Below are 22,988 nucleotides of genomic sequence, written 5' to 3'. Positions count from 1 at the left end.
GTGGAGGCATGCTTTTCATTTGTGCATCTCTAGGGGAAAGCACAGGGCCCTGCTTATAACAGGCAAGCCATAAATGTTTGTTGACTTGAAAGACAATAGTTAAGGCTTTAATTTATCTAACACAAGTCATTGACTAACAATTATTATCTACTTCATTTGTGTTGGTGCACACTGACATTTAAGGATGTTCTGTTGATACATACACCAGGGCCCTCCCAAACAGGAACACAGCCCTACTCTCAAGCTTGACAGGGCTGTCTTTACCATCTGATGCTCTCAATCCCAGAAAATACTCCTTCTTTCCAAACATAGTCATTATGTCCAAGTGCCTATTTCTGGGCTGCTAAAATGTTGACTTTGAACTTCAACAAAAGCCATTTTACTTCCTTTATTTCTATTTTTCCTTTTAAAGATACCACTTTGCAGTTAGGAAAATTCTGCTCAGATTGATTACTGCTATCTTGGTCTCCAACTGTGTACATCCCTATCACATTTTACCCTGTGAGGGAATGGGAAACTGTCGTGACAGTTTTTTTCCTGAAAGCTAGGGCTGTGAATATTTACACTGTGACCTTAGCTGGTGTGGCTCAGTGGCTCAGTTGGTCGGAGAACTGTCCCATGGACCGAAAGGTCGTGGGTTCAATTCCTGTCAGGGTACATGCCTGGGTTGTGGGTTTAACCCCTGGTTGAAGCACATGCAAGAGGCAACCCATCGACCCTTCTCTTTCTCTTTCTCTCTCTCTCTCTCCCTTCCCCTCCAAGCATGTTCTCTGGTGAGACAAAAAATATTTACACTGTGAGTACATATGAAATATTTATTTGTATGTGAGATCTAGTGCATGTACACAGTAGAAATTCTCTTAAATAACCTCCCCTTATTCAGTTTACAGGATTAACCTACACTCTGCAGTCCCACTGTAAATATACTGTGGCTGATGCCTAAGGTATCACTCCCTAGAAAATCTAAACACAATTGCACCTTCCAGCGATACTGTACTGTAGGTTTACCAAGAATCAGTTGAATTTGTTTCCAAACCTCTTCATTTCAGTAATACTTGCTATTGCCAGTCTGTAATTTTAATTAATATTAATGTATATCTGATGAAATACGAGTGAAAAAACAAAAAGATATGATCTGAAAAATATACTAAATGTTTTATACAACAGTAAAAGCAAGTAACTAAAAAGTAATTCTTATTAAATTGGTGTGATGGACACAACTGTAACAGACTGGAGAAAATTATAAAAGTCTAGAAGTTTTTTGTCTTGAAATTTCTCCAAATGTAAATTTAAACTTTGGCTCAAGTTTACAGAAATTAAAACTAGAAATACTACACAATATAATGTGAATGTGGTTTCTGTAAGAAAAATAAAAGAGTACTTCAATCGATGGATCCATACTCAAAGAATAATCTTGGCCCTGCATTAAAAACTGGTGAATGAATATACATGTACCTGTTCTTGGTTAAAATAAAACATTTTAGTTCTGTAAATATCATTCTTAATGAACCTTTTCTTTGACTGACTTTCTTCATTAATTGGCTAACTATGTATCCCAATGACAAAGAATCAAATATAGTGTTATTTTGGTCCTGAATTTGCTTCTTTTACCATCTTCCAAAAAAAAGTACTTTTTTTCTTTTATCTCATAGGTTTATCTTTCACAGTTTCAGTCCATTCATTTGGTGATCAGACCTTTGCAAACTACCATTCTTCTGGTTGCTCCAACAGAAAACCTTTGAGTTGTCCTGCATCCTTTGCTTTTCCTCATCACTTACATCTAATTCATCAACAAATATTGTTAATTCAGCTTCTAAAACATAAATAATTTCACTTCCCTTCACTGAATTACAAAAGGGGGAGAATTGTTCAAAATGTAGAGGTAGGTGGGGTTGTTTACAGAAGACCTTATAGGTCATAGTAAGTAGTTTGAATTTTATTCCAAATATGATAGGAAGCTGTTAGACGACCTTGGCTGTTGTGCAGAGAAAGAATTATGAGAGGGGTCAGATGTGGGAACACAGAGAAAACAGTGGGCTGCACAGAATTAATCCACCGAAGTGGCTGGGTAGTAAAAGTTAGTGTTAATTAAATGGGAAAAAATCCTTTCACTATGTATATGTATATCAAATTACCACAAAGCACATTTTGAATATCTTACAATTTTTATGCCAATTATACTGTAATAAAGCTGAAATGGAAAAAACATGGACAATTCCTGCGTCTACTTGATGTCTATGATTACACTTTTAAGTAGAAACTAATCAATAGATAAATGTGTTTTCCTCTTACAGTCAGTGCTCAGATTTATTGTATATACTTATTATATTTATTATTTATGTATTGTACATCTCCCCAACTAGACTATAATCTTATAATATGAGGCACTGATCTACTCCTGGGGCCCTCGCTCATAGAGCCTGCCATGTAATTGGTAAATATCTATTAAATGAATAAATAAATTAATTCTACAAATACATAAAATTTGCTTAAAATTGAACCCATTATCTCTTCCTTAACAACTCCACATACACACATGTTCCTTTACTTTTTATCTTATCATAGTTTATCCAACCAATTTCCCAATCCAGACACTTAGAAAAGCATCTTACAACTTCCCTCATTTCACTCTCCATGATCCACCAATCATCAAGTGCAGTCAACACTGCTGTTTAAATATTTCTTGGACCTATTAACTGTTTTCCATTCCTGCAGCCAATTTCCTGGTTCAGGTCACCATCACCTCTCCTGGATTCGTGGAAAAGCGCTGTAACAGTTCTCCTGGCTCTCATTTTATCCCCAAGTCCATTCTCCATTGTACACTTTCAAAAAGTATAAATTTTATTAAGTCCTCCACAACATTAAACTCTCCTCGATTCTTCAGTAAAGCGCTCCAGATAAAATTTTCTTTAAAAAAAAAAAGATTTATGACACTTTTCTTAATATAACCTAGAAATCTAATTGGCAAATTAATTTCAATTCCCTAATTAGTGGCTATCTCTCAGCTCTTGGGTCTTTGCACATATTTTTTTTTCTTCCACCTGGAATACTCTTTTCACCGTCAACTCCTAATCCTCCTTTCTTTCTCAACTTAGAAGTCACTTCCTCTGAGAAGACTTCCCTGATTTATAGCATTGCCCAGGTACTCCTCTGAAATGATTCCAAAGTCCCTCTGCATGTTGGGGTTCTATATCCCTCCTTTGTAGTATTGTTTTATTTTAAAACCAGAAGTAACAAATAAATACAGGATAGAATCTTATGGTTACAGTAAATTTATCCCTCCATCTTTCCACCTAGCCTCTTAAAAAGTGGGGGAGAGGCGGGGGGAGGGATAAAAAATGTCTACTGAAGAAAAAGAGGAGTATTTCTCACAGGTGTCCTCTAGTGGTCGCAAGATAGGTCTGAGCAGCTCTGTGATAGTGGGCTAATGAGAAAAGGGTGAGGACAACCTCTTTTATTGACTTTTTTTTAAATACAAGTTAGAATTTTATAAATAAATTTCTCAGAGAATTTGTGGTCTGAGAACTACTGATACTACTTTAGTCTCCTTAGGAGTGAACCTCAATGTTTTTGTGTTTCTAATTTACCTCAGGCTCTTTTAATAACTGATATCCATTTTTAAACAACTAAGTAAATAAATATTTGGGGAAAATGAAAAGTATAATTTTCATCTCGGCATGATCACTTCACAAGCATTATAGTAAGTTGCAGAAAGAAAGAAGATAAATCATTTTGAAAAATCAAAGTAGCATGACTTACAACAAAAGATCTGATTAATTTTAACTGAACAAACACAAACTAACCACAGCAATTTCTGCAGCAAATCAAATCACACACCCAGATTCACAAGCAAAACTTTTCAGTTTTCTCATATGCACCACCCTTTGGTTGTGAGTGTTCAAGACTGATGCAGAATGGTCCTACAATAGCTTCTTGTCAAACTCAAAAGGCACAGGAATAGATGAGCTGCAAATATGGGAGCTACAGCCCCATAGATCATTTAAAGCCCAAATTAAAATGATACGGTATTTAATCCTATCTTTTCTTATCCCTTAGTCATTTAAAATGTCACCACGATTCTAATAATTTTAAAAAGTAGCTTGTGTTTTTACTTCTTGGTACATAACCATATAAACTGTATATGAAAACATTATTAGACAAAGGTAAGGAAACACAGATTTGTCATCTTAATGAAACAAGCAGATATTCATTATGTCTTAATCTTAAATGAAGTCTCATAAAAATATCACTCTGAGACACTGAATAGGTGATTGATCCTCTCACCATCTGTACACTGTTAAATACTGCATTGCCTTTGGCAGTGTTTACTCCCAATGTACTTGTTCATAAGTTCTTCATTAGCTCATCAATTGCAAATCCTGAGCTCAAGAAAGGTTCTTGAGGTATAAAGTAGACCAAGTTTTAGACAAACTAAAGTAAGAATGATTATGAACCTAACCTATTTTTAAAGATTTCCACAGAAGCACATTCCATCAAAAAAAAATGATAGGGCTGCCAGATTTAGCACATAAAAATGCTAAACTTGAATTTAAAATAAATAACAAAAATTTTTTTATTATAAATAAATATTTGGGACATATTTATGTTTAAAATTATTTGTTGTTTATCTGAAATTCAAATTTAGGTGGGTGTCTAGCGTTTTATCTGGCAGCCCTAGGATAATTTCTGCCAGATGACTCAATTTCTCTGCTATAGATTGCCCCATCTGAGATCATTCATCCAAGAGAAAGGGTGATCATACGTTGACAACCTGAGGTTAATTAAGAACTAATTCTTAGACAAGTTGTCAAAAGTCAATACTTCTATCTCCATTATAACAGTCAATTCAATCAATATAGATTTTTTAAAGAGTTTTAAACAAATATGATTTTTGTAATTTTTTCTCTAATAACCTGTAACATAGTGCTCATTTCATTTCTATGTGAGATTATCTTTAATATACAACATAAACTTTTAGCTAAATTAAAAATATAAAACTTGAACTTCATAAAAGCCAACATAAAAGGCAAGGCAGTATACTTTTAATAGAAGATCATTTGCTTATATGTGTTAAGTTTAATTAAAACTGAATTTATCATTCAGTCTCCCAAACCGTTTTCTCCAATATTTTTCCTCCCTCTAAAATAATATTATAGCCTAACTGATGGCCAAGTCAGAAATGAGTCATTCTCAAGTTTTTTTATACAACTCACATATTTTTTGCAGTTATTGAGCATTTACTATATTTCACAAATGTTACCATGTTGGATTTACCATACCACTGTAATATAAATTGAATATGTATTCTCTTGTCTCTTACAACAATCCAGCAAGATATAAACTATCATGACTCTAACTCTACAGATAACAAAACTAAAACATAAAGATGAATGGCTTTATCTTTATTCAAGTTCACACAGCTAAGCAGTAGGAGAGCCAGAACTAAAATCTAGATACATCTTTAATTTAATCTTTATTGTTCTTTTTTCATTACCATTTAGTCCCCTTATTCCCCCTCCCCCCAATAATCACCACACTGTTGAGCATGAGTCCTTTATCCTTTTTGTTTTCCTTTTTGCTCAACCTAGATACACATCTTAGTCATTATGTTAACTCCATATATCCAATTGGTCACCAAGTTCTGTCAATTCTACCCCATGAATATCTTTCAAATCCTTTCTCTTCACCCTGATCTCAGTACCTTAGCTCAGGCCCTTACTAGTCTTCTTAACTGGTCTACAATTTTGGGTTCTGTGTTAGTTTCAGAGGGCTGCCATAACAAAGTACCACAAACTGAGTGGTTTAAACAACAGAAATTTATTGTCTCACAATTCTGGAAGAAAAAAATCCAAAAATCAATGTGTCAGCAAGGTTGGCTCCTCATGAGAGCTATGAGAGAACAACCTGTTCCAGGCCTCTCTCCTAGTCTCGTGGCTGGCCAGCTTTTCTCTGGGCCTCTTCACATCATCTTCCATCTGTGCGTGTCTGCTCTCTATGTCCAAATTTCCCGTTTTTTATAAGAACACTAGTCATAATGGATTAGTGTTCTCTCGTAACTCCAGTATGGATTCATTCTACCTTCACTAATTACACGTACAATGACCCTATTTCCAAACAAGGTCACATTCTGAGGTACTAGGGCTTAAGATTTCAACCATCTTTTTAAAAATAGGACACAGTTAAACCCATAACAGATTCATTCTAATCTTCTCTCCATTCCCACCAAAATGCTTTTGATAAAATTCAAATTTTATCCTGTCATTTTATTATTTCCATATTTTTAAGGACAAGTCACAGCCTCTAAGATAAAAGGCTAAATTTAGGATGTGGAGTTAACAGAATTCTTTACAACACATCCTAGGCTTGTCACTCCAACTTTATTTCTAGCTTCTTTATGCTCTTCTTGTTCAGTCTTTGAACTTCAGAGTTCCAGACAGACAATAAACTTAACCTGTTCTCTTTGACCTCTAGACCCTTGCTAGGGCCCACTCTGCCAAGAACACCCTGGGTTTCTCCCTCATCTCATGTTTTAGCCTAGACCCACATAAAAGGACATCTTCTCCTCTGCAGGAGTTTTAAATAGGAGACATCCCTGATGCTTTCCTTTTGTGCCATTCTCATTCCTCATAAAGGATGAATTTTCTAAGCTGATTGTTCTGACACTAGAGCTGTACATGAATGGCCTTAATGATGAGAAGGAGTCTTCCATGAGAAGACCTGTGCTTGGCACTGGGCTGGGGTTACTATACTGATTCTCATTAACCCTCCCAGCAATTCTGAAAGGTGGGAATTAACTAGTCTCATTTTATTCTGAGAGGATTAGTAGCTTGTTCAGAATGCACAGCACAACTCAAATTCCAACCTGTCTAATCATTTAGCCCCTGTCTAGACTTCATGCTTTTCCTTCTAGCTGAGATGCTCTTCTGACACTCTCCGACACATTCTTCCTCATCCTTTCAGGGGCTCAACCATCATTCCTTTTGCACAACTTATCATGGCCAGCCATGCTCCAGTATTTCTTTTCCTCTCCCCAACCAAGGCTCAGTTCATTGTTTCTGCTTCAGTTCTGCCAGCACTCTAGGTGGGATCTCTCTTGCAATGATAAATACATGCATTGTAATTTTCCATTTACAAACCAGAAATGGAAAATTTCTCCTCTTTTACACTAGCAGCCCCTTCAGGTCAGGGCCAATTTTTTACTTACTAATGTATCCCCCAAATCTTGCCCAAGGCCTGGAACATTGAAATTCTCAAGAAATGTTTGTAGAACAAATGTTTGGCTGTAGAATGAAACCGATGTGATGCGACTCCTCAACACACTACCATTGGGAATGCAGAAACAATCACAGGCTATGGGTCGTCGTCCCCCGTAAAACAATCGCGGGCCCCTCCCAGGAAATGGACAATGACATTTAACTGGAGACATCTTTAGTGTGCCCACAATTATACAGGGATAGCCACTACTAAAAAGTAAAAGTGACTTTTTTAAGCAAAAATATTTTTAAATTCAACCATCACGATATTTTTAAGTTTCTTAAACTTACATTTCCAAAAGCTTCAACAGGGATGACATTTTCCTCTTCTGTACCTACAGCAGAGAAAATTTCCTACCTTGAGCATTTTTTATTCTCACATATTTCTCCATCGATACAAGACACTTTGGTTATGGAAATATTTAATTAGCAAGATCTTTATTTTTCAGAGGAATCCCACTATTAAGGAAAAGGGGGCTTTTAAATAGCATTGGAAATTTTTATTTATAAAATGAGAATTGAAGTGCACAGCATAGAGCATGTTGTAAAACAAGTAGCACATCCTTATCACCTTCTACTCAAAACCATGTTAACTATAATATCTGAATTTGGGTAATTCAGCTAATTAACAATCTGGTATTTCTGTAAAGATGAGATTATCATGTAATTTGAAGTAGTTTTTAACAGTCTTTAAGTACTATCCACTCAATTTATTAACAGTTTGCTCTACCTTAAGTGAAGAAAATTACATAATTATTGTGGGTCTGAAAATGACAAGAAATATATATGTATATTTTTTCATTATCTATAAAGAACACCAAAATCAAAGTGGTATTTTTAAAGATAAGTAAAATTACTCAATATGCATGTTAATAGTTTGCTGCCAATGGCTTTTACAATTATGCAACCATTTTCCTTATATTTTTGTTTAACTTTTAGCTTGATATGATATAACAAAAATAGTGCAAGAGAGGAAAAAAACATGTTTTAGAAGCAGAATAAGCAGTTGTTTAAAATGTGAACCTTGCAATCAGATTGGCTGGGTTCAAATCCTGGTTCTACCACTTATTAGTTCAAAGACCTTATCCCTTACTTTGTTTTTGTTTTTTGTTTTTTTTTGCCCTTCTCTTTCCCCATTTGTAAAATGGGGATCTTAATAATAATAAGGCTCACCTATGAAGTTGCTATGAGAATTAATTATTTAATACATGTAAAGCACCAGAACACTCAGCAAATGCTAGCTATCATTGATTTGGTCTAGCTCTCCCTGTAATACCCTGCGTCCCCATGATAATACCCTACAGCATAACTTCCCTACCTTCTGAAGCATGAAGAGCCCTTTCCAACCCTCAAAATTTCTGACCATCCCATGATAGCAATTGTATGTTTTTTATCCATTACTTGAGAATATGTAAAAATCACAAAAAATTATTGTGAATTTAGTCATAATTTTAAACAAATGTGTATTTTTCACATTAGCAGTTTCATTTGAAAAACTGCAGAATATAGCAGAGCCCCAGGTCTACAGGTGAGAAAACAGAAATTTGCATGTACACATCCTGGCAGCTCCCAGCCCACACACTGGGATCCACTCGCATAGCATCCCGGAGGCTTATCCTAATGGAAAGCTAATGCATGAAATAGATACTAACCAATGCCACAAGATTCTTTAGTCTTCATCTAAAGATTTTCCTATAAGTCTTTTATGGCTCAAAGATGGCATTAACTTTAAAAAAAAAAAGTTAGGTCATTTGGCTTTAGGAACAAAGTGGGAGTCAGAAAGCCACTACATAGGGATGTTGGAAGAATTAAATTACATAGCATATGTGAGAAGCCTTGCATGTGACCTAGAACATAATAATGCCTCCATAAATCCTACTTAAATCATTACTTTTCTCCCCATCCAGGCTCCAGACTTGGATCTACTAAAAAATGAATAGGACAACCTTGGCAAATAATGGCTCTGAGTCCTGTTGCCTTCTGTACTTTAGCTGGTGAAACAAAAACAACTAAGATGACTGCGCTGGTCATTTGCCTGTTTGCTCTCAGACCCATTCCCACATATTGCCTGCTATGCTCTGTATCACTAAGGGCTGATCCCTGCAAACTCCATTATCAGGCACTCTTGCTAACTGCCTAACACATAGTTTGGTCAATGGGATTCAAGCTCTCACTTCAAGAGCAGACAAAGCAGACTACAGAATTTCTCCCCATCTCTTGCTTCCAGAGTGTCTTCAGAAGCAGCTATGTACCCTCTGGGGTCTTAGCTTCCACAGGTCTCAGGCAGTGCTGGATTCTAGGTTTTGTAACACCTTAGTCGTTTGTTCATCCAGCCCTAGGAGAATTGGCAACTTCCTTTTGTTGCTAATTTCTGGATTGCTTTCCTCTCTCCTGTTTTGTCTTTCAGCTCTTCCAACACCTTTGGAACTATTTCCCCATATCAAATTTCCTCTGTCAAACTACTTGCCACAGTCTCTGTTGTCTGACTGAATCCGGTTACAGTCACTGACAGATCTTGAACATTCTGGTCCTACCATGGATTAAGTGTGAAGTAGGTTCAGAATTTTACCTGCCTTTTTGCCCATCATCCATTCTACTTAACCCTATGCTTCCTACCCATAGGTCAGATGCTCTTCCAATACTCTGGGCTATATCTCTGTCATTCCATTTAACACTCTGTGTTCTAATGATCTGCTTGTGCATCTACTGATAAATACTTACTAGACTCTGAACTCTTTGAGGCAGGGCTGTCTTTCCTTCACTTTATAAACTTCATGCAGTATTGGTGCAAAGCAGGACCTCTATACTAGTGTTATAAATTAATGGAGCCAACATTCCATAGGTCCAGATGTAAGCCATCTCTTTTGCTTGTTCTTGATTGGATGGAGATCACCAGGAAAAGCCACAATTCAAATAGACCTCTCCCAACAGCCTGCTGGAGAACCCAAAATTCTATCACAGAATGCATTGGGGTATTTTTTATCTGGAATTCCATTTGAAAAGGCTAATTTCCCAGTAGAAGGTTAAGTCATCATCACTCATTCACACCTCAGAAGGCATTAGTTTCATAGATTATTTCCTATAGATACAGGCTACTGGACAGGAGTGAGAAAATCCAGACAGAAAGAAAGGAATGTCTAGAGTAAGGAGTCAGCCTATACCTTGCAGTAGGAGTCCCCTGACTGGCTAATGCCATGTTGTCATTCTTCATTTTGTATAGGCCTCAATTTGAAGTTTGCCCTACAGAAAGGTGCCATATAAGTGTGAATTTTTTAGCCAGTGAATGAATGTGGAGAGAGGAGAATGAGGGGAGAAGAGAAAGTATTCTAGAGCTCAGGATGGAGACAGAACTGGCTGAGGTTTGAGGGTTGAAATGAAGTGTGACAAGTGACAAGGGATGAAATAAATTGAGAAGAATGCACCCAGAGATAACCCTGATTGACTCTTAGCAAGAAAACATTAAATGGTCGGAGTTGAGGAGAAAGGTCACCATAATAGAGGTTCTCAACTTGACCTTCACCACCTGCTCCCATATAAAGAGGTTATTTCAACTGGCTATGTTTTTATAAAATCAACTGGTTGATTTCATAGTAAAAGTATGCTATTATCATATGACCAAATTAGCATTCCTGAAGGCCACAGGATATGATTTGTTTATTCACTCATTTAATAGAATGTTATTAAAAGCTGCCTATATATGGACACTACTTAGAGTCTAGAAGATACTTCTCAAGTGTCAGTGGTGTACTTTCCTTTCACAGAGAAGCTTAGAAAATGAGTACCCAGGGCTTAGGAAAGAAAAGAGAACAAGAAAGTGAATGAGGGTGCAAGACAAAGACAAACTCAGTTCTGAGTCTCAGTTCAATGATCATTCTATAACCTGAGATGGTTTCATAGTTTCAGCTCACCCCCTCCCCCCACCCAGCAACAGGGAAAGAGGTTTGTCCTTGAAAGCCCTTGAAATTCTTAGCATAGCATCTGGAATGTAGCTGGTGTTTGATAAATGTTATATGAAGGAAGGACGGATGGGTGGATAGACTGATGGATGGATGAAGGATGAATGGATTAATCCATGTTCAAGCACAGGGCTCTCAGAATGATTAACAAGAAGGTCTCAATTTCAAGTTTCCCCAATTTTTTTCAGATAAAAAATCTTATTTTTTAAAGCAAGTTCTTCTGGGAAATGTAGAAATATTTTTAGAATATGAAGAAAGATATATAGATGAATGAAGGGAATGAGTGGATAAATGAGATATCACCTCTGTCATGCTTACCTAGATTGACATTAAAATCTTGCAGGAAATGTCCCCAAAATTCTGTGACCACTTTTTCTTCCTTACCAGCATCTCCTCCACTCATACTAAAAATATATAAATTTGTTCCTGATTTAATTTCACTTAACCACCCACACCAAATCACAAAAACTACTTCAACCTCACAGATACTCTCATTTAATTTTTGTTTCAAGCCATCCTAAAGATCACATGTCCTTGTGCTCCTGGAAATGATCTTCTGTATGTGTGTGTACACCTATGTCCTATATATGTGCGTACATAAATTATCATAAATAATGTCATGGCTACAGACCACTCCAAGTGCCTGGAGATATGGGGTAGCCTGTTCTCTTTTCTGTAAACACTATGCATCTATTCTCTTTAGGACTTCTGTCTGTCTTTGTCCAAGATATAGGGACACAGTTCTCCTCCATCAAGTGAAAGGGGGAGGAGGAGAAGGCTTGGAGTTGGAGTGGCCCCAAAGAGGTTCAAAAAGATCATTGGGGCTGCATATTATGAGTGAATGGTCTTAGCAGTTACATTCAGGAAGTCATTTAGGAAAAATTTTAAGCAGGTAAGTAATGGCATTTGATTTATTTCTTTATAAGCTTATTCTGTATGCTCTATGAAATGATGGTCGGAGGGCACCAAAAGCAGATGGAAAAGACTATAATATATAACTTAGGGCAAAAGTGGGAACACTTAAATTCGGTATTTTTTACCATTAAACTTCAACCATTATTAATCTACTTTAATTTAATATCAGTTTTCCACTTTACTTTGAGGTGAAAGTCTTAAATTTCTCATATCTGGGATTCCAATATCAAGTAACCACAGACCCAGCATATCTTGCTGCTGTATTTGCCCAAGTGTTTCAAGACTTCAGAGTCTTGACATCAATAGCCTTTAAAAACTTCCCAATACTTATCAGAGAAAACATGTCAGTTTGCTCTACTGAGTTTGAGTTTATTGTATACTTGCATTACTGTTTCCGAGGTTGAACTCACTATATACTGAATGTTTGTGTTCCCCACCTTCCAAAAAAAAAATTCATGTTGCAATCCTATCCCCCAGTGTGACGATATTAAGAAATGGGGCTTTTGGGAGGTGATTATATCATGAGGCTGGAGACCACATGAATTGGATCAGCGCCTTAAAAAGGGAGCCCAGAGAGCTCCCTGCCATCTCCTGCCACGTAAAGGCACAGTCAAAAGGTGGCTGTCTATGAACCATGAAGTGGGCCCTTCCCGGACACTGAATCTGCCAGCACCTTAATATAGGACTTCCTAGGCTCCAGACTGTGAAAAATAGAATCCTGTTGCTTATAAGCCCCCAGCCTCTGGTATTCTGTTATGTCAGCCCAAGCAAACTAAGACATTAGTCTTACAGAGCTTCGTTGCTTCACGTTTTGTTCTCCAACAGGCAAACTATAACTATACAATCAGATACCTAATCCCAACCCTGCAGGGCCCTCATAGTGGGGGTCCCATACTGTGCCCAGCACACCGCCTCCCCTCAGTCCACACAGCCTCCAATTTGCTCCGTTCCTCAGCATCTCTCTTCCGTGATGCTGCAAGTGCCTCCTGACATGTCTAATAGCTTTGAGAGAGACAGCTGGATAATTGTTGTATTCAAATACTGGAAGAAACGCCCTGTTGGACAGAAAAGAAACCACTTTCAGCAGCAACTTCTCTATTGCCAAGTGTGCCATGTCTCACCATTATAAATCACAAGACTTCAAATGTTTTTTAATGTAAATCTATAACAAAATTTTTAATGTAAAGAGAAAGCATATTTTAAGAGGATATAAAATCACATGGGTTAATTAAGTAAAAGAATATATTTAGAAAGAAACAATGTTAACTGCAGTTATTTTTATTTGCTGGAATTATGACTTCTCTCTATATTTTTTATTTTCCAAGTTTTCTACAATAAGCATATTACCTTTGATACGATAGTTATCTTTTAAAAAATAAATTTGATATTTTATATAAATTTTTAATTCATCTTAATGATTTCTAACATAACTTGTATATTCTATTTCTAACTGAAAACTCTGTGTGTATGTGCATATGTGCATAAATGCTTGAGGATAACATTGTTTCTATTGTAAGCCCAACCTTAATGCGTAAGTAGAAGATCCAGTAGCAGCTAAAGACAGCAAGCCTCACCCACCAGGAGCCTGGGCCAAGGAGAACAGAGGCCATACATGGACTTTTGAAGCACAGTAGATTTATGGAAGAACAAGAAGGTGGACAGGAAAAAAGATTCCAGAAACAGTGGTAAGCTGGTCATTATCAGACACAGAAGCGTACCAAGTAAGAATGAATGAACTAATAGGAAGATAAGAAAATGAAATCCAAATATTCAGTGATTCCTTAAAAGAGATCCCTAGTTTCCTTAAAAAGATTCTTAATTTCCCTTATTATCTTTGGGATGATTTTGTCAGATTCCCTTTCCATTATCAAAAACAGACTAACAAAAAAACTGGTTTTCTGTTATATGCCAAGCGCTGAATAAAGTGCCTTACATACATTACCTTATTTAAATTTCTCTTTTAATATGCATAATGACCATGTAAGGAGGCATAATAACAATGTAAGAAGGCATTTATTTCAAAAGCTTTATTGACACCCCATTTCCACTACTTACCAGCTAGCTACATGGCCTTGGGGACTTAACCTCTCAGCCTCTGTTATTTCCTCTATAAAATGGGGATAAAACAATAGTGTCTATCCCACTGTGCTGTTGAAAGATAAAGTGAGAAATGTCTATAAAGCACTTAGAACAGTACCTAGCACATAATAAGTACTGGGTACATTTTTACTGTTATTTGCCATTATCACCATTTTAGAGATAAGAAAATGGAGATTCTGAAAAGTGAGTCAGAATTCCAATCCAGGATTCTCTGAGTTCAAATCCACTGTAAACTCATAATCACTTTACAGTTACACAAGTTATAGTGCAAATGCCTTGAAGACCTCAAATGGAAGTGTTATAACATTTTGCATTTTGAACTATGAGTAGTCCTTAGTTGTTTGAGTTATTTTTTTATTATTTTTACTACACTTTCTTAAAATGGGATATGCTATGAGGTTATAAAGCTTGGAGTTTATAATTATTGAGTTTTCTCTTTATCTGGATTTGGTTAGGAATCTTGCCTTAAACACAGAGATGCATGCTTCTGTTTCATAAGCAAAATCAGAGAAACATTATTAGAATTGCAGGATCATTATACCAAACACAGCCTGTCCCTCCACAGGACTCCAGCTGAACACCTTGGACAGAATGAAGCTGGCTCTACTCTAAAGCACACAAATACAGAAAAAGTACATTTTTCTTTTTGTGTGACTTCTCAAAGATAGTTTTGTTATTCTCTTAAATAAAATGCTACTTTTGCTGTGGGAATAGAGTGATAAAAAAACAACTGTTTGAGGACTTGAAAAGACCCAAATCCAGGCCCCTCCTCTGTCCTTCCTGCCTGCAGGATCCGTTGCATGGTGAGTTCTTTGAATATGTTCCTGTGCCAGTGTAGAGTAGTCCCCTTTATCTGGGGGAGATACATTCCGGGACCCCTGGTGGATACCAAACCCTATATACACTGTTTTTCCTTATACACAGTTTAGGGTAATTATGTTCCCTAAATTATGATAGTTTAATCTATAAATTAGGCATAGTAGGAGATTAACAATAATAACTAATAATAAAATATGACAATCATAACAATATGCTGTAATAGAAGTTATGTGAATGTGGTCTCCCTCTCTCTCTCTCAAAATATCTTATTGTACTGTGCTTACCTTTTCACTTAAAAGCATTACTTTATGCCTTCTCTTTCACAAGTCCATATTGCCAGCATCACTACTTGTGTGCTTTGGGCCATTATTAAGTAAAGTAAGTGTTAAGTGAACACAGACACTGCAGTACCACAACAGACAACTGACAGGGCCACTAAGTGACTAGCAGGGAAGGTAGCATATACATCATGAATACGCTGGACAAAACGAAGGAATGATTCAAGTTCTGGGCAGGATGAAGCTGAACATCGTGAGATTTCATCATATTGCAGAAAGGCACAAAGTTTTAAAATTATGAAATTGTTTATTTCTGGAATTTTCCACTTAGTATTTTCAAACTGTGGTTGACCTCAAGTAACTGAAACTGTGGAGAGTGAAATCATGGATAATAGGTAACTACTGTAATGAGAATGACAGCACCCATCATTCAGGACAGGGGACTGAGAAGAAAACTAATTAGGAGAACATGTGCAAAGCACAAAGAATAGTCCAGGTACAGAGTCAGACCGCAATCAACTCTTGCAGTATTATTAAAAGGAAAACATTTTCAGATTCCAAAAAATAACCCTATTTTAGGCGACATGTTCTAGAGGAAAGAAGTGAGTCAGGAAATGTGGATCCTATTTTGGGCTGAGAACTGTAGTCACAGGAACCAGCAATTTCCCTGAGAGTTTGTGGGTTGATTATAATGTGAAAAAAGAATTATTTTTTGGATACCTGCTTGGATGCATGGAACACAACTTTGTCCTCCTAAGAATGAACTCCATAAAACATAATTTTTTCAATCATGCAGACCTTGTTGGGTGTGGGATGAGGAGAGTACTTCAAACCATTTTCTATTGTGTGCATTTCTCTTTAAACTCTATCTGCATGTGTCAAATTGTCAACTGTCAAATCTAGTCTATATATGCAGACCAAACACTACTTTAGAAGCTATAGAAGCTACGAAAGCTAAGCGGAGATGCTCGCAGCTACCAGGAAAACTTTGAAATCAGCAAAAATAACTCCTGAAAAATTCTCTTGCCAGTACCTTATCATTCTCCTTTCCTTTCCCTGTGCTGTGCACACTAAAAAAAGAAGGGAAAAAGAAATAATAGATTCTCCAGATTTCTTACGATATGCTCAGAAATGGTTTCTTTGGGGTCTAACGAGGCATTCTTTGCAGGATAAATAATATCAATTCAATTCTAACCCAACTATTGAACATAAATTCAAGGAACCAATGATATCATTACTATTCCTCCCTTTCTCACATTTATCCCACAATAATAAATGTCCTGATGAATACTTTTAAAGCTTTTCCTTTCTGATGAAACTTTAGTTTTTGTGGCAAAACTTATACAGAAACCATAAACATCAGAAATTATTTATTAAACTATCATAGAAGACCTCTAAAAAAGCTTCAGAAGTAAAACATCGTGCTTTAACTTGCCTTTTCAAGATTTCAGGGTTCTCTCCTACAAAACGATAAATGTTCCATCCCCCCAAATGCATACTGTTAAGTCATTTATTTCATTATTTGATAGCATGCACTGTTGCTCCCATTCACTCAACTGAGCAGTGTCACTGGGATGTGAATGCGTGCACAGGAACAGAAAATAATGCTAGGAGACAGATACTAATAGCAAAAACAAAATTATAATTGAGAAGCCTGAATATAAACCTCCTCTTTTCTTAAGAACCATTGGCAGCAAACTGTATGAGCTGTGCATTTATCATTTTATATTTGCCTATAGTGACACCTGCTGGAAAACACTGTTGAAGCTTTAAAATGAAAATAAATTTAAGAACAACAACAAAAAAAAACAAGTTTTGAAAACATCAGCCATACATTATTATTTTTGACTAAAACACATTGCTTACACTTTAAATTTCTGATTATGCTTTTGATTTTTTTGTGCAAGCTAAAGAACTAAGATTCATTTCCACTTGATTATTTTACTAGTCTGAGAGTTGGAATTAATTCTTACATAGTGCAAACTATTTTAAAATGGAAGCCTTTATCAACAGCTAAGTTACATATTTTGCTTCCTTTTGAAATATTGCTTTAAAATTTTGCATACCAATTGCAAAGTGATAAGTGATTTTTAAAATCTTGCTTAAAATTAAGATGTTTAATACCATGACAATATTTAATAGCTAGCACTTTCCTGAGCAGCATTAACGCATAAAGCCATTTTGTGTCTCGGTTGTCAGGTCGCTTTTTAGCATGCACTACATGCCAGTTACACTGTCCATTAAGTGGCTAATGTGGATCCTATGCAATTTACCTTTGATTTCAAAAGAGACTTTGCATACTAAAGATCCCATCTCCAAATGACACAGAACAGAGTTTGTACACCTAAGTCCCATTACCATAAATAATATTCACCCACAAAAAAATTTTTGGTATATTAGGAAGGTGCGGGCATTTACTTGGAAATGGCTCCTTCTAGAAGTCAACTTTACCTCAGGATTTTGTTTCGTACACACTTTTCACCAACATGAGATACATTTGCAAAGCAATACCTATACTCTTGAGTTTAATCACTTCAGTCTTTTCACAGTCTGGTCTGTGTGCTGTTGGCGGCAATTTCTGCCATTAAAATTATTTTTCAAAATATAAAGACTGTCATCCAAGTCAGAGTACCTTTTTAAATACAACTCTGTGGGGCTGTTTCTTTTTTAAGTAAACTTTGTAAAGACTGGTTCCAGTTCATTTTTAACCATGCCTTCATTCCTATAAGAACTCCCTCTAACGTTAGAAAAAGAAGACTTGGTGCTTCAAAACAAAGGTTCTAATATCTTCACAACAGCCACAGAGCTGGTTCTCTACATTTCACTATTTCACCACATCTCTTCTTATGAGAAGAAAAGATGTCTTTGCTTAGAAGTCAAAATTCATAAGGAAACAAATGTTATCTGATATCTTACATTAACCTCCATATTAACCAACTTCCTTATTCCTTCAGCATTGAAGACCATGTCTTTATAAACCACTAAAGATGCCAATGATTCGTGGGGATGATATAGCTCAGCCTAAAGTCAGGGACACTAGAAGCACCTGCTGAATTAGATAATCTCAGTCCGGCACTATGACTTCAGTAGCTAAGTAAAGCCAGTAACCTTCTTTAATGCCTGTCCATGTCATCCTAAAGTGGTTACAATTACCTTTAAAAAACATACAGCTTTTTTTAATAGTTCTTTTTTATTGTAATTTTTCCATTACCATTTGTTCCCCCATCTCGATGCTCTTCCACCTCCACATATGCCCTCCCCCCACAATCCCCACACTATTATCCATGTCCGTGAGTTCTTTTTCCTTTTTGCTCAATCCCTTCACCCCCCAACCCAACCCCACCCAGAGCTGTCAGCCTGCTCTCTATCTATGAGTCTGTCTCTTTTTTTCGTGTCAGTTAGTTTGTTCATCAGATTCCACATATGAGTAAAAGTACATGGTTCTTGTCTTTCTCTGAACGACTTATTTCACTTGGCATAATGTTCTCCAGGACCATCCATGCTGTTGCAAAGGATAACATTTTCTTCTTTTTTATGGCCAAGTAGTATACTATTGTGTAAATGTACCATAGCTGTTTTATCCACTCATCTACTGATAGATACTTGGGCTGCTTCCAAATCTTGGCAATTATGAATAACGCTGCAATGGACATAGGGGTGCTTATATTCTTTTGAATCAGTGTTTTGGGTTTCTTCAGCTAAATCCCAGAAGTGGAATAACAGGGTTGTAAGGCAGTTTTTGAAAAGAAAATAGGCCTTTTTCCCAGGTGCCAACATAAGCTTTATCTATAAACATTCAAAATATGTAAGAGCTTCTCAAAATTTTCTCTCAATTCCTGGGACTGAGTTTTCCAGGTAGCACAGATTTCTTTAGTCTTTAAATTCTACCTGCAATTAAAACCATATTACAAAAGAGGGGAGACTAAGGTAAGGTATAGAAAATGGAACCCCTTAAGTTCTAAGTATCCTAAGAAATATTCAGAGAAACCTTGGATTTCTTACCACACAGAGGAAAAAGTTCATAACACTGGGTTTAAAGTCAACCCAGTTAAGCTGGATATCTTGTAAGCATGTGTTAAATATGGCATGTGTATATATATATATTTATATTTGTTTTAACTTTATGTTTATGTTTATGTTTACATTTGCTTCTATAAATTGTAGGCTGAACACCAAATTTTATATTCAATTTATTAGAAGATTTAAAAACATTGAAATCTTTAGAAAAATCATTAAAAATCTATATTATCAAGTCATTAGAAAACTGTATCAATGGAATTAATTGTTCCATGTTTATCCATGTTTTAAAGGGTTAATCTTAAACCAGCATCTGCACAGATTATGGGGGGGCGTTGATGTTCTCTCTTAGAATATTTTAATCTTGGGTTCTCATTTTTATGACAGTTCAAAGCAAAATTACATATGTATCTTCTGAATAACCCCTTAGAACTGAGAACTGTCATGTCATTTCAGTGACCATGTTTCTTTCAAGTAATTCTTCTTTACATCATAGCCTGACTGAAAAAGAGTAAAGGTAGATGTAATGAGAAATGATGAATGAGTAAATGATGAAATGATGAATGTGAAAAACAAGTCACATAATGGTGTATTATGTCCAAACTAAGATTTTTTTTCAATAATTCCGATAGAGAAAAGTGATGGGAAAAATTGAGTCATTCCATATGAGGTGGATATCTGTAAGATTTTATCTGTCTTGTAGATCTTCCTTTTGGGATTTTTAATAGGCTTGAAAATCAAGAAGGCTACCACCCTCTTTCCTTGGAATTGTGCCTATAACCCAGACTGGCTACAGAGGATGTAGTGACTGGTTCAAAGAAGAACATGTGCTCCAAACAAGTCAATCAGTCCTTTTTGGGGGGTGGTTATGGATATTGAGAGGAAACCTGAAAGTTTTTTTTCTCAAATGATCTCCATCTATAAATATGACTTGGTTTGAAGCTACCCATGGGCCATCACTGCTATCAGATGGATGGAGAGAGATGAAGTCTGTCTGAAAATGAAGCTATCATGGAAGAAATGAGGGGCAAAGGTAGAAACAGTTTTAAATGAAGGAATTGTAACCCTGGGTTCACCCACTTCTTAAATACTAGCTTCTTCTTCCCAATTATGTGTATTTGATCCAATATATTCCCCAAAATTGTATTTTGTGCTGCTATCTTGCTTAAGCTAGTTTTGGTTGAGCTCCCATCCCTGTAACAAGAAGGGCCTTGGCCAATAAACCTCACACACCATAGCACATACAGTATAACACCATATTCACACTCTTAAGTAGCCATTTCAGGAAGATAACATTATTTGTTATATTGAATTAATTTTGTTAATACAGATTGTATTGGGTGTGTAGTTTATATTTAATATGTATTTTTGTTTTTGGTTTATAGTTCTAAAAACTATAAGCATAAAGAATTTATATATAGTTTTATGTTTCTCATATTTTAGTAGCATAGTAATAAAAGTCATTTACATTCACATTGGGACTCTACAATAATGTTCCCCTTTAAAAGAGGTTTGTAAACTCAAGAGCATATTCTATTGGTGAGTCTAGGAGAAACAAGAACTCTCTTATATCGCTAACAGGAATGCAAAATAACACAGTCACATATGGAAGGAAATTTTCCTGTGCCTTTAATCTTTGAAATCTGTTCCAAATCTACTTTCTGGAATCGATCCCAATGATAAACAAGCAAACTATGAAATTTCTATGCACCAAGGTGTTTACTGTGGCACTATTTCTGAGAGCAAAAGATGGAAAGAAATCAAAGTGCCATAAGTAGGGAACTAGCTGAATATACTATGGTATTACCACACTGTGGAGTACTGTACAACTGTAAAAGGCAATGAGCAAGATCACTACATACTAATAAGGACTGATCTCCAGGATACGTAGTTAAGTTTTAGAAAGCAAAGCATATAGCAACGTTTCTGGTATGCTCTTTCCTTTTTGTAGAAAAGGTGAGGGAAATATTAATGTGAATATATCATTTTGTTTATATTTTCAAGAAGAAATAATGGAAGGATAAAAACTGATTTCTATGGGGGAGAAAAGAGAGAATGTGAATGGAGCAGGAATGAAAATATTTGCTGTAATGTATTTTATATAGTTTTGAATTTGGAAATGTAAACGTTTTACATAATTAACATTCAATCAAAAAGAGAAAAATCTTTTTTTTTAAATAAATGGAAACAAATGAACCAAACTCTATATCAAGATGGTGGCATAACTCCATAGAGAACAGAAATATACTTAACTTCAAAATGATATTGACTATATATCTCTCATGGAATACATTATAAGGACAAAAAAAAACCTCAAAGGAATCTTAAATTGCATTCATTTATCTTACTCTTTGCATTATTGTTAGGGGTATTATTATTAGTATAGCTATTATAGGTGCATTGTAGTATAAAGCAAATAAGTAATCATTCTAATATTGTCAGGTGCCAAGATTTTTTAGTGGAAAAGAAAATAATACAATATAAAATATTTAAAATTCAGCAAAAAATCCATACTTTTCCATTTGAATTGTAATATTAGCATCAACACATGAGTTTTTCTCTATCAGATTGTTATCTCTAAATACTATTTCCCAATAAAAGGAACCAGGGACACTTGAAAAAAAATCATTGATTTCAAGTGGAGCAGGAAATGCATAAGATGAGCCGCCAGCATCTGTTGCAACAAAAAACTACAAATTTATCAAAGACTAATGTGGTTATGTTGGAAGAACATAGCAATCAACTTAAAGGGCTCTCACTGGACTTAAATGGGTCAATTTGAACATTAAAAAGAACAGTGATTATGCCTGGGTTAAAAAACTCAAATTTTATAAACACACACAGAGGTTCAGAATGATACTAAAAATATTTCATTGGTCACCATTGGAGGTTGCTAGAGTACCAACTTATGACTCTGCAAATTGATAAATTAGATGAAAGAATCGAACATGTATCTTGTCCTACCAGTACAGACTGTTTTTTAGGGTAACAAAGAGCCAGTGAAAGTATTATTTACAGGAGGATTCAAGCTAATGCAAAAGAAATGATGACATTAAAAATTACCATTTTCTAACTCTTAATGGAATAACTGACCTAGGCAATGAATGTGAACACCCACCAAACCATTAGCAAATGTTGATGGGAATATTTATAATGGGAGAATCAGGCCAACACACCACAACCACTGCAAAAACTAAAAGTAGAGCAACCAAATATAATGTGATCATGATGTAAGACAACAGGAAACAAAACATTTTTTCTTCAAAAAACAATTTTTATAAATTTGCTAAGCATATTTTTTTTTGCATTAAGCTGAATTTAATTAAGTTTCTAAATTTAACCATCAGTTTATAGTTCATACAGTAGATTTAGGAACAATATCCAGACCATAAGTAATACCATTATTCAATCAGCCAAAGGCAGAACATTGGAAATTCTATAGGGAAAATGGCCCTGTCTCTCCAACAATTTCATGGCATGTAAGATGGGACTGGGAGGGGGAATTTTGGTAGGGGGTGGAGAGCAGGAGGAAATGTTATAAAATAACTGAGACAAGAGATAAAACAACCAAATGCAACATGTAAACATTGTTTGCATCTTGAATTAAATAAACACATTTTTGAAGTAATAATAAAAATTTGAATATAGAT

This window comes from Pteronotus mesoamericanus, unplaced genomic scaffold (assembly GCF_021234165.1).
Source record: "Pteronotus mesoamericanus isolate MK-2021 breed Mesoamerican mustached bat unplaced genomic scaffold, CSHL_Meso_final contig_116, whole genome shotgun sequence".
NCBI classification, from domain to species: domain Eukaryota; kingdom Metazoa; phylum Chordata; class Mammalia; order Chiroptera; family Mormoopidae; genus Pteronotus; species Pteronotus mesoamericanus.
The sequence above is the reverse complement of the archived record's forward strand: the minus strand, read 5'-3'. Positions refer to the sequence as shown.